A 17,432-nucleotide genomic window follows, 5' to 3' on the forward strand; every position below is an offset into this window, starting at 1 on the left:
TAGCCTATATTGTGTAGCTAGACTTATCCATGGCTTGACTTGCTACACTAGCTCGCCACTCGCCAGCAACAAACCTGGACTAGACTATTGCAACACCCCTCCCCTGCTACAAATTCAATTATATTCAAATAAACTGGATGGATGTGTTTCTAGCCCCACCAGTCTTCAGTGGGCTATTGTGGGGGAGGGGGGTGCTTCTAACGTTAGCAGGATTCTACTGTGCTATTGTGGGGGAGGGGGGTGCTTCTAACGTTAGCGGGATTCTACTGTGCTATTGTGGGGGAGGGGGGTGCTTCTAACGTTAGCGGGATTCTACTGTGCTGTTGTGGCCATGACCGCTCCATGCCGTTTACATTTTTTGCCGGTCTGCCGCAGGTGTTCGGCTGAATTCGCTAGTTTGATTGATAGATGGGTGGATTTAATGTTGCAAAGTATTGTACAAGTATTGTGTAGGCCTATGTGTAAGAGATGAATGGTTGTAATCATGAACTCAGCCAGGTAGATTATCAGCACTTATAACCAGCCTCAATTTATTTGATTATGCTTTCAAGAGAGGACTTCCCTTTATAGGTTGTCATTAATTTAAACCACCATCTCATTTATGTTTTCATGTTTTTAGAGCGTAATCAACATTTTCCAGGATTCCAAATTAAGTCCATCCATTCATCCAACTTTGTGCTGAGCACATTGCGCACAACACGCTCTCCAATGAGCGCAGCGGTCTATATAGCCTACTGTAACCAACAAATACATTTACATCTCCGTGCGTTACATGGCTGGTGCGCATTCCCCTTGTTATGCTTGAAATTACGCTAGCCAGCTAGTTCCCAGCAGGACTGCTGCTTCATCCAAAGTGACTGTAGTAGGCTGCACTCTACTCGCTACATTCTTTTGAATAGGAATTAAGGAAAATTGATTTAGAAAATCATCATATTTGATCATTGACTCGAACAAACCAATTTGTTGTTCAATGATTATACAGATCTGATGATAGGCCTAAATTAGACCTGGTCCAGGGCGATATCCTACAGATAACGCCCTGTTACTCTCAATGCAATTTACCTATGAATGCGCTTCCTCGGCCCGCTCGTCCAAGTCTACAGACAAAACCGTTTCGTTACTCACCAAAGTAAACACATCGTTGAAAAGATGAAAGTCTTTTCTCCGAGGTCGCTACAGTTTGTAGTCCCCCACCTTTCAAATAAAATGCAAATTTGTACACTTAAATGGCTAATATCCACAGCGCATCGACTGTCTTCTTCTACAGGCGATTTGGCGCTCTCTGCTTTGTTTAGCCTACTCACTGCTCCCGCCCATGTTGGGGATGATGCATTACATTACATTATTTACATGTTTTATTTACATGTTTTAAAGTTTAAAATTTGCCATAGTTAATAACTCAGTGTAAATGTTCTCCCGCTAATCAGATACTTCAACACGAGTCTCTCAACACCATTTAAGATGTAATGCATCATGTGCATACTGGGTGCGTCTGCTTGCTTGTGTCCATGAATATTCGACGCAATGACGTTCCATGTAGTGTCCAAAAATCGTTCAGATTATCTTGGCACCAATCAGATTCGATCCAGACTATTTTGCAAGAGTACCGTCGCTGCGTCCGGGGCTGGCTCCGCCCAAGATGACTGATTGGTTTAAAGAAATACTGCGTCCCCCCCCCCCCCTTATTGCAGATGTCCAGCCAGACCTGTCTCCGGCGCTGGCACAGCGTAAACGAAGTGTGGAGATAGGTCTGGCTATGCAAGACTACCATATGGGTAACACTACTGTACATAGGGAATAGGGAGTGAGTGAACCATTTCAAACATCTCTTGTCAGCTCCGTTAGCTAGCTTACTTGTCCTGATGCCTCGTTCCATTTGAGAACACTCTGCTAGCTAGCCAGTTAGCTCCGTTAGCTAGTCTACTGTGTTAAACCTCAACCTGTTCTGATACCTTGTTCGATATAGAAATAGATACTGTAGATAATATATAGATATAGATGCTGTAGATAGATAGGCTATGTTCGTAATAAATTAATTACAACCAGACGGAGAACATGGAGTTTGAGAACAAGGTAGGTTCATCTAATGTGCGAGATGAGCTACAGCAATGGGTCAATGAGTAGTATTACTTCTCCCTCTATGGGCATGCGAGCGGTGGTGCGGAATGCTGCAGACGGTGCGTTTGGATCCCGCGGGTAAGATTACTACCCTAATCCTAGCCCTTACTACCCCCAGGGGCTTACTACTGGTCAGATTACTACCCTCAAGGGCTCACTACTGTAGGTCCCTCCCTTTCTCTCCCTCTCTCTCTCCCCCTCTCTCTGCCTCCTTCTTTCCTACTGTATGTCTCTGCATACATGGGAGCAGGAGTGTGCTGAGTTAAAGCAAGGAGACACACAACTAGGGCAGCAAAACAGCCTCCAGGCTTCTTCTGTTTGGGTGGGTTTGTTTATGTGTGTGTGTGTGTGTGTGTGTGTGTGTGTGTGTGTGTGCTCATGTATGTATGATTATATATGTGTGTGTGTGTGTGTGTGCTCATGTATGTATGATTATATATATGTGTGTGTGTGTGTGCTCATGTATGTATGATTATATATATGTGTGTGTGTGTGTGTGTGTGTGTGTGTGTGTGTGTGTGGGTGTGCTCATGTATGTATGATTATATATATATGTGTGTGTGTGTGTGTGCATGTGTGTGTGTGACCATAAGAAGGCTAGGGCAGTATTCCCGAGGCGTCCCAGTGTTCTGTGTGTGTGTGCTAATGTAGGTACGTCTCCATGGTGATTCCTCTTAGTGTGTCAGCTGTGTCACCGCGCCCGATTGGCGAGACGCAGAAAACAGCTGCTCACATCCTCCTACCGCTGCACACACTGTGTGTGTGTGTTCGTACGTACACTGTGTGTGTGTGTGTTCGTACGTACACTGTGTGTGTGTGTGTGTTTGTAGGTACACTGTGTGTGTGGGCGTGTATGCATGTGTGTATATCTGAGTCACATCATCCCATCACATTACTCTCACTGATGCTGTGCGTGTGTGTTTTGCAGAAGAGTGTGTGTGTATTATGTCTCTGTAGATTTTTGCATGTGTTCTACTGATGGGTGGGTGTGCCTCTATAGGTTGTAGTTTGTGTGTTTGTTTTTATGTATGTGTTTGTGTGTGTGTGTTTGTTTTTTATGTGTATGTGTGTGTGTGTGTGCATTTGTATGTGTGTGTGTGTGTGTGTTAGCTCTCGGTAGATGTAGGTTATGTGTGTGTGTGTGTGTGTGTGTGTGTGTGTTAGCTCTCGGTAGATGTAGGTTATGTGTGTGTTAATGTGTGTTAGCTCTCGGTAGATGAAGGATATGTGTGTGTGTGTCTGTGTGTGTGTGTTTGTGTGTTAGGAGGCGGCTGTGGCTCAGGAGGTAGAGCGGGTCATCCAATGATCGCAGGGTCAGAGGTCAAATCCTGTCTCCTCCTGTGTACATATCGCTGTGTCCCAAGACAGTGAACCCCAAATTGCTCACAATGTGTGTTAGCTCTTGGTAGATGTAGGTTGTGTGTGTGTGTGTGTGACTGTGTGTGGTGTGTTAGCTCTCGATAGAGGTAGGTTGTGTGTGTGTGTGTATGTGCGTGTATGTGGGTGTGTTAGCTCTCGGTAGATGTAGGTTGTATGCATTATGCAGAGCAAGGAGAGGTTTCTATAAATAATCCAGGATTCGCTGGGCTGCAGTGTTTTCAGTGGAATAATCCATCTGAGACTACTGAGAGAGAGAGAGAGAGAGAGAGGGAGGGAGAGAGAGAAAGACAGAGGGAGAGACACAGAGAGCAAGAAAAAGGCACACAGAGGGTGGGAGAGAGAGAGAAAGGAGGAACGGGAGAAAGAAAAAGAGAGATGAAGAGACAGAGGCAGGGGGAAAGAGAGCTCAGTGATTCCTCTACACCAGAGCTACTGAATAGAGAACGGCTCAGTGATTCCTCTACACCAGAGCTACTGAATAGAGAATGGCTCAGTGATTCCTCTACACCAGAGCTACTGAATAGAGAATGGCTCAGTGATTCCTCTACACCAGAGCTACTGAATAGAGAATGGCTCAGTGATTCCTCTACACCACAGCTACTGAATAGAGAATGGCTCAGTGATTCCTCTACACCAGAGCTACTGGATAGAGAATGGCTCAGTGATTCCTCTACACCAGAGCTACTGAATAGAGAATGCTCATACACTACAATGGTCTCCAGCTGGTCTTTAAAACACATTGCCTGTGTGTTTGTGTGCATGTGTGTGTGTGTGTGTGTGTGTGTTTGAGAGAGAGTGAATGTGTGTGTGCGTGTGTGTGACTGTGTGTTTCTTTATGCAGAGGACAAGTGATACAGTGGGGAGCCCTCGGGGGTAGTAATATTATCTCAACGCACCGCCTGCGTCATTCCGCAATACCACTCGCATGCCCATAGAGGGAGTAGTAATACTACTCATTGACCCATTGCTGTAGCCTTGGATGAGTAGGCTAGCTAACGGAGCTAACTAGAGCTGTGTTCGAAATGGTTCACTAGTTCACTCACTCCCTACTCCCTATGTAGTGTTACTCATATAGGGAATGGTTAAACGGCGTTCAGACACTACATGGAATGTCATTGCGTCGGATATTCATGGACGCAAGCAAGCAGACGCGCCCAGTATCATGTAAACCAGCCTTTCTCAAATTACGGGCCAGGAACCTGCACCGGGCCACAGAGGAACCCCTGCAGGGCTGCGACACACATCCCAAAATAAAAGAATTGTATATTCAATGAAAATTGCTGTATTCAATTCAGTGGCGTTGGTCCATTTTAGCTGTAGCTTACAAAAGACTCCAATGCCCAGAAGACTGCAGTAGGCTAAACAAATCCCGTTGTCAATAACAATAATCAACTGTCACTCTTCTGACTGACTAGCTTGTTACATCCAGAACCGTTGAGAGAGAGAGTTGAGACACTTTCATAGACTTCTGAACGCGTGTCGTGGGGTGAACTGAAGTTCCAAAACACTACTCTATAGTTCCAGAGTGGAAGCCTGGTCATGCTCTATAGTTCCAGAGTGGAAGCCAGCCTGTTCATGCTCTATAGTTCCAGAGTGGAAGCCTGGTGATGCTCTATCGTTCCAGAGTGGAAGCCTGGTCATGCTCTATAGTTCCAGAGTGGAAGCCAGCCTGTTCATGCTCTATAGTTCCAGAGTGGAAGCCTGGTGATGCTCTATAGTTCTAGAGTGGAAGCCTGGTCATGCTCTATAGTTCCAGAGTGGAAGCCAGCCTGTTCATGCTCTATAGTTCCAGAGTGGAAGCCTGGTCATGCTCTATAGTTCCAGAGTGGAAGCCTGGTCATGCTCTATAGTTCCAGAGTGGAAGCCTGGTCATGCTCTATAGTTCCAGAGTGGAAGCCTGGTCGTTTTCAGTGTTTCTGGGGCAAATTCACTAGTAAATTGATGGAATTACAGCATTTTTTTTTGACATTTTAACACATTCGCAAATCTCTCTTCAATTTACAAATGGTATTTCATGGAGCCAGCTTTAGTTAGATAATGTTTATCACTTGTCGATTGGAAATGCAGTTAGCTAACGTAAGCAACGCTGGCTCGCTACCATAAGTTGTATGTCAGCGGGCCTACATTAATTAAATTAGTCATTTAGCAGACGCTTTTATCCGAAGCGACTTAAAGGAGTAGTAAAGGGAAAATGCATGTTTAGCCCTGTTTTAAGGTTACTCATGATCATACACAATTGTTCAGATCAAAACGTTGACAAAACTAGCACTTTTGAGAAAGTTTGATAATTGCTCTAACACCGTTTTGGTCATACAATGGATGTGGGTGGGCACCTTGAGATTTTTTTCAAAAACATGTTAAACTCTTGATTTCAAAGACAAGAAGCTCACAGAGGGGGTAATTGGTGTCCATTGGTGTTCTGACATCAAATTCGCCGCAAAGTATGAATCCTGTAGGGTTTTATTGATCATTTTATGAAATCCATTGACTTCTATTGAAGCGACTGTTGTAGATGTGTAGATCAATCTGCAGAGGGGATTCAGGAAGCGGAACTACTTACGGTAGCTATTGTTATTGTTTATGTTGCTAGGCTACCTAGTTTGCGGACGTTTACACACGTATGTGCTGCGACTAAATAGTTCTATGCTAAATATTTAAAAAAGCCTTTCCAGATGAACTAGAATCTTACTTTATGGCGAATTATATGTCAGAACGCCAACTAACACCTCGGTGAGTTTCTTGTCTTTGAAATTGAGAGTTTAACATGTTTTTTGAAGGATTTTTCACAGTGCCCACCCACATCCATTGTATGACCAAAACGGTAATAGAGCAATTATCAGACTTTCTCAAAAGTGCTAGTTTTGTCAACGTTTTGATTTCCCTTTACTACTCCTTTAATAATTGCATTGCAAGTGTCTAAGAGCATAATTTAGCGCTTAAGCGAAAGTGCGAGCAGCAAAGTAAATACAATAGGGGCTTAAGGCGAAGGGTCCGGCTACTCTTGAAGAGGTGAGTTTTGCTATTCTCACGGCGCCCTGCAGCTTCACAATCACAGTGGCGCTACATCTTGTTTTGGGAAATTCTGATTTCTAAACCTAACTAACACTAACCCAATATGCCATACTATATATATAGCAATACACCATAAGAATAGCCACTGCCTTAGATTTATTGTTAAAGTTAGCTACTCTGGGACAAAATGGTGCTGGATGACCTATTATCTTTAAGAGGACACATCCTTCTGGTGATTCAGAATTCTTTATTGAAATAAAGTTGAGAGTTGAACTAAAAACAACAGACAGTATGTGTATAATTTTGTAAACATTTGTGAAAGCTCCCCACTCATCTGAATGGACCATGATCATACAACATGGCATATACTAACATGTAGGGTAAATACAGACAAAAAAAAAATACAGATTAACCATGTGTTTCTACTACTAGTACTATATTATTACACAAAATCAGCTGTACAGGACTAGGTCTCAGATCAGATCAGTTATACAGTTTTAGACATGTTTGCTACAGTGGATTGGTTGATACTGTATGTATGATAAAATAACATCACAGATACAGTCCAACAGCTTGTAAACAACATGATAATCTACGAAAGGACCAAGATTGTGTAAAGCACTTGTGTGGGGAGCAAGATCTGTACATGGATCCCCAACAGGTTGACCTATACTGTATGTAAATGTGGGCCAGTCAGAGGGGGAGAGTGTGATTTCAGTATCACAAGACAATGAAGCACTGGTTTCTGCCATGCCTATGACAACATACAAGTGTGTGAGTGTGTTAAGACTGAAAATAGATAAGATCATTCAGCCAAAACAGTATTTACATGTTCAGTAAGATTCAGTAGAAGACATTTGAGAATTTCCCTGGACAATGTCAACTATTACTATGTTTTGAAAATGTACAGTGGACCTACTATCACGCTCAATTTTTTTGGGGGTGCGCTTTCAAAGCATGCCCTGATGGGAGGTTTCACAGCACCAGAAGGGCGCTAAGCAGTGGCATTTTTATGTAAAAACATACAGGACAACTACAGTAGCCTAGGCTACTGATGCTTTTTTTTTAACACATCAACAAAGGCCAATAATTTGAGAGCAAGCAAATAAGAGGCCAATATTTAGCCCGAAACAACCAAGCTTTTAGGGACACACTAAATAAACTACAGAGCCATTATATGACAACAATGGCCAAGCACCACGAAGAGGAATGACAGGACGATAAAATACTCCCCCTTAAGCCGCCTTTACACTATTGAGAAAAAATGACTCCGGTTTCCACAATCCGCACCCTGTTGGACACCCCGTACCACCGTACACCATCCCAAAAACTTTCAGATGTGGAGAACTGAAACTGCCGGACGATATGTCGGGTGTCGACGTCACCGAGCAGTCAGTAAATCTGTCAACAATCATGGCGGACATTGAAACGGTACAAATTTGACAAACTATATTAAAAGGTTACCAACTTTGTAGCAAATGGTGTCTGTGGAAAAAATATTTTATTACCCAGCTATCTTAGTTACACCAATATTGAACTATTTTGACAGCTTTGGGTTGTGTGTGTGTCGTATTTATTAAGTTTGACAAATCTACGAAGCTTATAGCTAACGTTAGCTAACTAGCCATAGCCGAAGCCGGCTCTATGCTGGTTAGATTGTCTGGTTATATTAGTTATATTTACAACGTGCTTCACTAGATCACATGGGCTTGTTCTGTTTGGAAAACGATATAGTTTATAACATTCAATTATTCAAGTAAAGTGACAAGAAAGCGATCTATCATTGTTTAGACACACCATTGTTTACCAAAACCATAGCAACGCTATTTTCCGGTCGTACTGCCGGACTGGGATTTGCTGGATGAGTTCAATTTTTGGAACGCATACGGACGTCCACCAGAGCGGAATTTTGTCCGCACCGCATCCCTCGGAGCCCTGTCGCATGCGGTCTGCGGACTCTCATAGGAAACAAATGACTTCCGGTCTTTTCAGAACCGTAACCCAGTCATTTTTCTGCAATAGTGTAAAGGCGGCTTTAGGGAACAGCACTCAATAGCCTACTCCCCTACTTCACTAATCAGTGTTTAGGCTACTAGTTTACTGGGCTACTAGGCTTACTAGGAAGCAAAGTTCACGCTCTCGAGTGCTGATTAAACTAGGCAAAGCAAAACGCACAGCCATAACAACTGGTAATTAATTACAAAAGACCAACCTTATATCGTAACCCAAACTCGTTTAATCCACTTCATTTTGGAATCAACTTTCAACAAATACTCAAGATCTCTGTTTTCCATGTTCGTTGATGCTGCCATGTAGCTAGATAGCTAAAGTGGGTAATGTGATTGACAGGTGATGTGAATGACGGAACTCTCATGACGAAGTTTTGATTGGATAAACCGTCCCAATGTTAAAATGTCAATGGGAATTCCAATGTAAGCACTTTGAGAACTTGCTTACCCTACGCCCACTTTGAAGCATTTTGACAAATCACAGATTAGGTTACATTTCGACTGATGACGACATTGTTCGCGGTTTTGTATGTGTGGGCTAATTTGATTGGTTGATTTTTCATTTGGTCTTGACTTCCGTAAGCCAGAATCCTTTTGCCTGGCCTACAATGTTAAGTGAATGACGAGCTAGTAAGACTGCTGTCAACGGACCGTAACGTGGACTGTATTTTGATGAGGACTGTAGAGGGTGACGGAGCACTACCAAAATGCTAAACACGGATGAAAATTAAGCGATATATAGCAGAATAAAAGACGCATTTAATTCAAAAACAGTCTAAAAGTTGATTTTCATGCCTTCTTTCACTGAAAGAAGGCACAAAAATCAAGTTTTATTTGTATTTGTATGGGTAAGCCAGGCTTGTAGGAGCAATTGCCACTGCCTACTATATATATGCAGACTTTTGGAGACAAAGCACTCACATCTCAAGCATAAATCTGAAGATTTTTTTTAAAAGAAAGAAGATGAAATGGCCAACCAGACCAAATTGCTACAAAGCAATCTGACAGACAACGAAAGCCTACTGAAGGCGTCTTACCTTCTCTCCCATCACAATTCCAAGTGTCATGCTCCCTTCACTAAGGCTGAGAAGCTAGTTATGCCCTCAGTTGTGGATGCTTGCCATCAGGTTTGAGGCCCAGCTGCTGCTACGAAGGTCAGTGAAATCCCTCTGTCTAATGATACAGTCTCACGCAGGATCCAAGATATGGCCGCTGATATCGAGTCTCAAGTGTTAGGGCCCATGCATCAGATTGGTTTGCTATCCAACTGGATGAGGCAACTGACATTTCAAACACAGCTATGCTTCATGTGCATATTTGCTACATACATGATGGACGTTTTCATGAGGGTTTTTCTTTGTTATAAATCGCTGCCCCAGAACACAACGGCTGGAGAAATATTTTGAGTTCTCGATGAATCCATAGCGGGTCATGGGCTGCAGTGGGACTGGGTCCCATGCGCAAACTTATGAGAGAACACATGAGCCAGACTCAAGTTTGATATGAGGAATACTTCCCATCACGATCTGACCCACGCACTGGGAAACAATGGATGTGTGATCCGTTCACCAATGCCGAGACCGACAGCACATTATCACCGTTCTTTTGAGGATAAATTGTTGGAGTTGTCATGTGACGGGGCGCTCATTTCAATAAGATTCCGCTTTCAGAATTCTGGCTGGCCTGCAGAGAATACCCACAACTTAATGAGATGGCAGTGAAATGGCTGAGGTGAGATGGCTTCAGAGAACACACTGTTTCTCTCTCCTCCTTTCCTCCTCGGTTTGACCAACTGGTTTCAAGAAAACAGGCGTACCCAGCTCATTGGGTGAGCACATGAATAAGAGATTGATTGTATTATATTATTCACACTAATTTCATTTCTATATATTATTTTCTCTCTATTCATATACCTTCTCTCTCTCTCTCGCTCTCTCACACACAGACACTGGAAATGTCAGTCATGTGTGAAGGTGTTTGTCTAATTCAGTTTTTAAAGCTAATTAGTATCTGTCATTTATTTCAGGGAAAGGGCAGGTCAATGATGACAGCCAACAGAAAGACAATTCAGCCAGAGACAGACAACAGAAAGACAGACAGCTCAGCCAGAGACAGACAACAGAAAGACAGACAGCTCAGCCAGAGACAGACAACAGAGAGACAGACAACTCAGCCATCAGAGACAGACAACAGAGAGACAGACAATTCAATGAATGAATGAATTAATGTATTGATGGATTAAGACACAACAAGAATCCAAAGGATAACAGAAAGTGTAAACACCTCCCGAGTCCCAGTATTGGAAATGTAGTTAGTGATTGGTCTACAAGAAAAGGGGACACATTTTAAAAGTAATTAGTAATAGCAGTTATTTTACATATACAAAACCGCATAAATTACAACAATAGGACATTTATCAGTAAGTCTACAGCATATTGAATGTAGTTTGAGCGAGAGATAACAATCTGGAGATTCTTGGGGAGACAAACTGACTTCTAACCAACGTTGACTTCGTAATGTTGCCTATTGCCCTATACAGCACAGCACATTCACAACAGTTCTGGTAGGCTATCACGTTGGAAAAAGTGTGAAATGTTTTTCACACTTAAGTGTGACGTCAAGAAAGGGAAAAACGTCACAAACGTTGCATTTTCAACCAGAGTGAAATTGGACTGAAAATTCTAAGCTTCCAGTTTCTCCAGTTTTATTGTGTTTCTTCAACGTCATCTTGTGCAAATAGCACGTACAAACTAGTGAAATACAAAAAGTGAAAATTGCTATGTATACCTTTAAATCCCAAATGTGTGCTTCAACCTGTAACTGTTTTAATTTAAAAACCTGTTTAAATAGGTGGGCTAGCTTGTAGAAGATTCCCACTATTTCTTTCTTTCTTACTTATAGTTCTCCCCAGTTTTTTGGCCCTTAACTACTTCTTCATACTTTGTGCTAGAAACTTCATTCAAACTTTAAAATGTTCATGATGTTTAGCTGTTTCCCGGACTTATTCAGATTTTTGATATTTTTTATAGTTTTGTAGTAATTAAACTTTTAATAGTAATTTTTGTACCATAGAAATTGCTGGTGGAATGTTCAGTAACGTGAGGTTTTTAGATTGGTGGCAGCTGTTGCTTTGAAAATATTGACACATTTTGTAAACTGCTGGCACTCCTACAGTCTTAACAGCTTATACACATATTATACATCAAAATGTTCACACGATCGTGCTGATTCGTACAATATAAATCTAAGCTGGGTGACTTATAGTTTCTGAAGTATGACGATTTGTTCGACAACTATGTTCTCCATTCAAATGAATGGCTCTCCACTCTAACTTGTGTGCTGCTAATTCTCCATTCATTCTCAATTCATTCTTAAAATGTTCAGCATGTTCCCAGGATTCTTACGGTGTCGATATCTAAGCTGTAACATTTATACTTTTTGAGAGAGAGCTGTCTGAAGCCAGCATGCATTACCATTAAAGTGAATGATGGGATGTTTAGAGTGTCAGTTGGGATTTGAATTTCAGGACAGAAGCTGGCTCTCTTAAAGGTACAGGCACACTTATGACTACAGTGGTCGCATCACACCACAGACCACACAACTCAGCCCCACTGATGAGGGCAGGTAGGTGGCCCAGTGAGGGCTACACTGTCCCCGACCTGCTATGACATGAGGGGGCGGAGTCTCGCCATCACGCCACTAACCACACCACGGACCAATCAACTCAGCCTCTGAGTGAGCTAGACACACAATGTCTTCGCTGGTGGGCTCATGGAGATTGCCCGGAGGTCACTACACTGCTCTCGACCCACTGTTATCCGAGGGGGCGGAGTCTCACCACCACGCCACTATCCACACCACGGCCCCACAACTCAGTCCCTGAGTGGGCTAGAGACACAGTCTTCACCAGTGGGGCCAGGTGGGTAGCCTATACTGTCCCCGACTGGCTCTGACCTGAGGGGGCAGAGTCTCGCCACCACGCTACTATCCACGCCACGGGCCCCACAACTCAGCCCCTGATTGGGCTAGAGACACACGGTCTTCACTGGTGGGTAGCCCGGAGAGGGGTACACCGTCCCCGACTGGCTATGATCTATGCGGGTGGAGTCTCATCACCATGCCACTATCCACGCCACGGAACCCACAACTACGCCCCTGTGTGGGCTACAGACGCACGGTCTTTGCCGGTGAGTGAATGGAGATTGCCCAGAGGTCAGTGCACTGCTCCCGAGCTGCTCTGAATGGAGGGGGTGGAGTCTCACCACCACGCCACTATCCACGCCATGGAACCCACAACTAATCCCCTGAGTGGGCTAGAGAAACACGGTCTTCGCTGGTGGGTGCATGGAGATTGCCCGGAGGTCATTGCACTGCCCCCGACCGGCTCTGACCTGAGGGGGCAAAGTCTCATCACCACACCACTATCCACGCCACGGGCCCCACAACTCAGCCCCTGAGTGGGCTAGAGACACACGGTCTTCACCGGTGGGGGCGGGTAGGTGGCCCGGAGAGGGGTACACTGTACCCAACTGGCTTTGACCTGAGGGGGCGGAGTCTCACCACCACGCCACTGTCCACGCCACGGACCCCTCAATTCAGCCCCTGAGTGGGCTAGAGACACACGGTCTTCGCCGGTGGGTGCATGGAGATTGCCCGGTCCATAGTAGTACTAGCAGTAGCTGTTACATACAGCTGCAGCAGCTAGCCCCCCTCACATTTTTTCCAGGAAATGTACTTTCTAGTCATCATTATTGTACATTGCATTTGTTTTGTTGATTTGTGTCTCTGTGTAAACTCGTCATCACTTTAAATGAGGGAAACCTCAGTGCTTCACAAGTACAAATAAAGGTTTGAAATTAAATGAAATAAATGGCTGAAATTCTAATGATGTGCAAGTGTGGTTTTGTCAACTTTAGTGCTGCCTGCTAATAGCAAGCTGTGAAATAATATTAACATAGCTGTCGGTGGCTGAAAAGCAGTTGCAAACGTTCCAACGATGATTCCTGTAGCTATTTTGTTGCTGTTTCTCGGGCAGGAACGGAGACAAACTCAGACTCGTATTAGCAGCAAAACGTCGTGGCACGTCACCGTACAGTTTCCATTCAATAATTTGTCAACAAAATTGGTGGAAGTTGGGGCAACAGCAATTCGCCAACCTAGCTTCAATGCTTGTGGACATTGTAGCTAAATCTGTCAGTGGATTTTTTTTTTTTTTTTAGCAGATGTCTTAGTTATATCAAGATTAAGTTAACTATAGGTAGCTTTGTTCTTATCTGTGTTATATTTATTCAGTTTGAGTAATTTACGAGCTAGCTAACTACCATTAGCTCAATTAACTTTATTCACGTAGCTGCTATATTGGTCAAGTCTGACGTGAGGGGGAGAACTCACCATCCCCTTGTCCTCGGCCAAAAGTCCACCCTATGGCTCCTGGAAAGGCCCCCTACCTCCCCATGACTAGCTCCTTCCCACTCTGTGTCGTCAGCTGTCCCTACCCAGCCAACCCTACCCATTTTTTTTTTTTTTACCTTTGGCTCTCTGCTTTCTGTTTCCCCACCTCTGCCTTGCAGCATTCTCTATGAGCCTGTTCTGCTAAGTGCTTACTGTGATATATGTTATATATATATATATATATATATATATATATATGATTCACTCAAATATCATATTAGAGACTACAGGGATAGCTACAGTAACACATAATGGCCTACTTCTCTCTAACTATTTGTGCACTCTCCTGTTAGTTATGTCTCTCTTATGAAGTATCTAGCCCATGTTTACTGCTCTGTATATGTTCTTAGCCAATAGACAAACATTTTCCAGGAGCTTGCTTGGTCGTCTCATTGAGAGAGGTCAGGGAAGAATTTTTACAGCTTACTTTTCTGGCCCCCGGGTGAAACTGTTTTTTTGCTTCCCTCTGGAATATGTAGGGGTGGGACCTATGCCCACCCTCCCATTGCTCTCTGTAAAGTGCATTGTGTTGCCTCTGTGTATGAAATGTGCTATACAAAAAAAGTTTGATTTATTGATTGCTTGACGTAATTAGTGGGATGCGGAAGTGCCTGTTGACTCCAATGTTAAACGTTCACTATAAAAACACCACTTCAAGAACCAAAATAGTCAAAATAACAGGCTGAATACACTATCAGGGTTACAAACTCATCATTACTGCCGTTGTTTTTGCGTTTGGAAATACATGGAAGTGAATGCAGCTTACGGCTAACTATGGCTTATTCACTTCCAGTTATTTCGGGTCGCAGAGGCAGCAGTTCCAGCAGGGGCCCCTAGACATCCCTTTCCCTAGCAACGTCAACCAGCTCTGCCTGGGGGATCTTTAGGCCAGTGAAGTCCTGGGTCTACCCTGTGGCCTCCTCCCAGCTGGACATGCCTGGAACACCTCCCTAGGGAGGCGCCCAGGAGGCATCCTCACTAGATGCCTGAACCACCTCAGCTGGCTCCTTTCGACGCACAGGAGCAGCGGCTCTACTCCGAGTCTCTAACGGATGACTGAACTTCTCACCTGGTCTCTAAGGGAGACACCAGCCACCCTCCTGAGAAAACTCATCTCAGCCGCTTGCATCCTTTATCTCGTTCTTTCGGTCATGACCCATCCTTCATGACCATAGGTGGGAGTAGGAATGAAGATAGGCCGGTAGATCGAGAGCTTTGCCTTTTGGCTCAGCTCTCTTGTCATCACAACAGTGCGGTAAACCCTCACTTGTGAACAAGACCCCCAAATACTTGAACTCCTTCACTTGGGGTAAGGACTCATTCCCTACTTGGAGTGGGAATGATTTGGAGGTGCTGATTTTTATCCCAGCTGCTTCACACTCAGCTGTGAACTGATCCAGAGAGTGCTGGATGTCACAGGCCGATGATGCCATCAGGACCACATCATCTGCAAAATGCAGCGACGCGATCAACAGATCAGCGAACTGCAACCCCGCCCCTACACGGCTATGCCTCGATATCCTGTCCATGAAAATCACAAACAAGATTGGTGACAAGATTGGGACACAGCCCTGATGTAGGCCAAACCCTACTGGAAAAGAATCCGACTTAATGCCGAGGACGCAGAACTCTTGCTCTGGGTGTACAGAGATTGGATGGCCCTGAGCAGGGACCCCATACTCCCACAATATCTCTCGAGGGACCCAGTCATAAGCCTTCTCCAAATCCACAAAACACATGTACAGTAGACGGGCTGGACAAACTCCCAAGATCCTCGCGAGAGTGAAGAGCTGGTCAGTGGTTCCACAACCAGGATGGAATCCAGATTGTTCCTCTTCAATCTGAGGTTCGACTATCGGCCGGACTCTCCTTTCCAGCACCTTGGAGTATACTTTCCCTGGCAGGCTGAGTAATGTGATGCCTCTGTAGTTGGCACACACCCTCTGGCCCCTTTTATTGAATATTGGGACCACTACCTTAGTCTCCCACTCCTTTGGCACCGCCCCGGACTTCCATGCAATGTTAAAGAGACCTGTCAACCAAGACAGCCCCTCAACACCCAGCGCCTTCAGCATTTCTGGACGGATCTCATCAGTCCCTGGGGCTTTGCAATCATGGAGCTGTTTGACGACCTCAGTGACCTCCTCCAGGGAAATTGACGATGAGCCCCCTTCATCTTCCGACTCTGCCTCGATCGTAGAGGGTGTATTTGTCAGGTTCAGGAGTTCCTCAAAGTGCTCCTTCCACCACTCAACAATCTCCTCAGTTGAGGACAGCAGAGTCCCAACTTTGCTGTACACAGCTTGGATGGTCCCCCGCTTCCCCTTCTGGAGGTATTGGATGGTTTTCCAGAAACACTGATGCTGACCGAAAGTCCTTCCCCATTGTTTCTCTGAACTTCTCTCATACCCGCTGCTTTTTCTGTCACAGCAGCCCTCTAGGCCCGTTGATACCCTGCAACTGCCTCTGGAGTCTCCCGGGCTAACATATCCCGGAAGGCCTTCTTCTTCAGTCAGACGGCTTCCCTTCCCCCCCACCTGTGGCCCTCAGGCCACAGCTCCCAGTTGCAACTTCAGCTGTGGAAGCTTTGAACACCAACCATTCCTGCTTGATGTACCCAACCTCCACAAGGATGCCTGAGAAGCTCTGCTGGAGCTGGCAGTTGAATTCTCTCCGGACAGGCTCTTCCCTCAGACGTTCCCAGTTCACCCTTACTACACGCTTGGGTTTACCTGGTCTGTCCAGAGGCTTCTCCCACCATCTAACCCAACTCACCACCAGATGGTAATCAGTGGACAGCTCTGCCCCTCTCTTCGCCCATGTGTCCAAGACACAGCCTCAGATCAGATGAAACGATAACAAAATCGATCATCGACCTTCAGCCTAAGTTGTTCTGGTGCCAGGTATACTTATGCGCATCCTTGTGCTCGAACATGGTGCTTGTTATGGATAAACCATGACTAGCACAGAAGTCCAACAACAAAACACTGCTCGGGTTCAGATCGTGGTGGCCATGCCTCCCAATCACGCCTCTCCACGTGTCTCCATCTTTGCCCATGTGTGTGTTGAAGTCCCCCAGTAGGACAGTGGAGTCCCCCACAGGAGCCCCATATAGGACTCCATTTAGGGTCTGCAAGAAGGCCAAATTCTCTGAACTGATGTTTGCCTGGCTCCAAGGGGAGACCTCCTCCGGGTCTCTCTTCCTCTATAGTTGTTTTACATTATCAGAGGTTGTTACCTGTAACTCCAGGTAGGTGGGCTAAGAGGCTACTACCACTTGCCCAAGGTGGACCCCCAGACTAGTGGAGGGAAGGAGGCATCTTGCTTCTTCACTCCAGTTTACACTGAAACTAGCCACTACCCTAAAAATGTGTCATTTGCCAAATATCTCAGTACGTTATTCATAATGGGCCCCAGAAATAGTACCACAAAACAACTTGGGAAAATAATGTATTTACATTA

General features: G+C 44.7%; 1 protein-coding gene across 1 annotated transcript in view; it reads left to right on the forward strand.

Moving 5' to 3' along the window:
- Positions 1-17,432, forward strand: part of gucy1a2 (guanylate cyclase 1, soluble, alpha 2) — a gene marked incomplete at both ends in the record, with an annotated part of 81,121 nt that overhangs the window by 29,491 nt on the left and 34,198 nt on the right. The window lies entirely within an intron of this gene.

This window comes from Borostomias antarcticus (genome assembly GCF_949987555.1).
Source record: "Borostomias antarcticus genome assembly, chromosome: 1".
NCBI lineage: Eukaryota > Metazoa > Chordata > Actinopteri > Stomiiformes > Stomiidae > Borostomias > Borostomias antarcticus.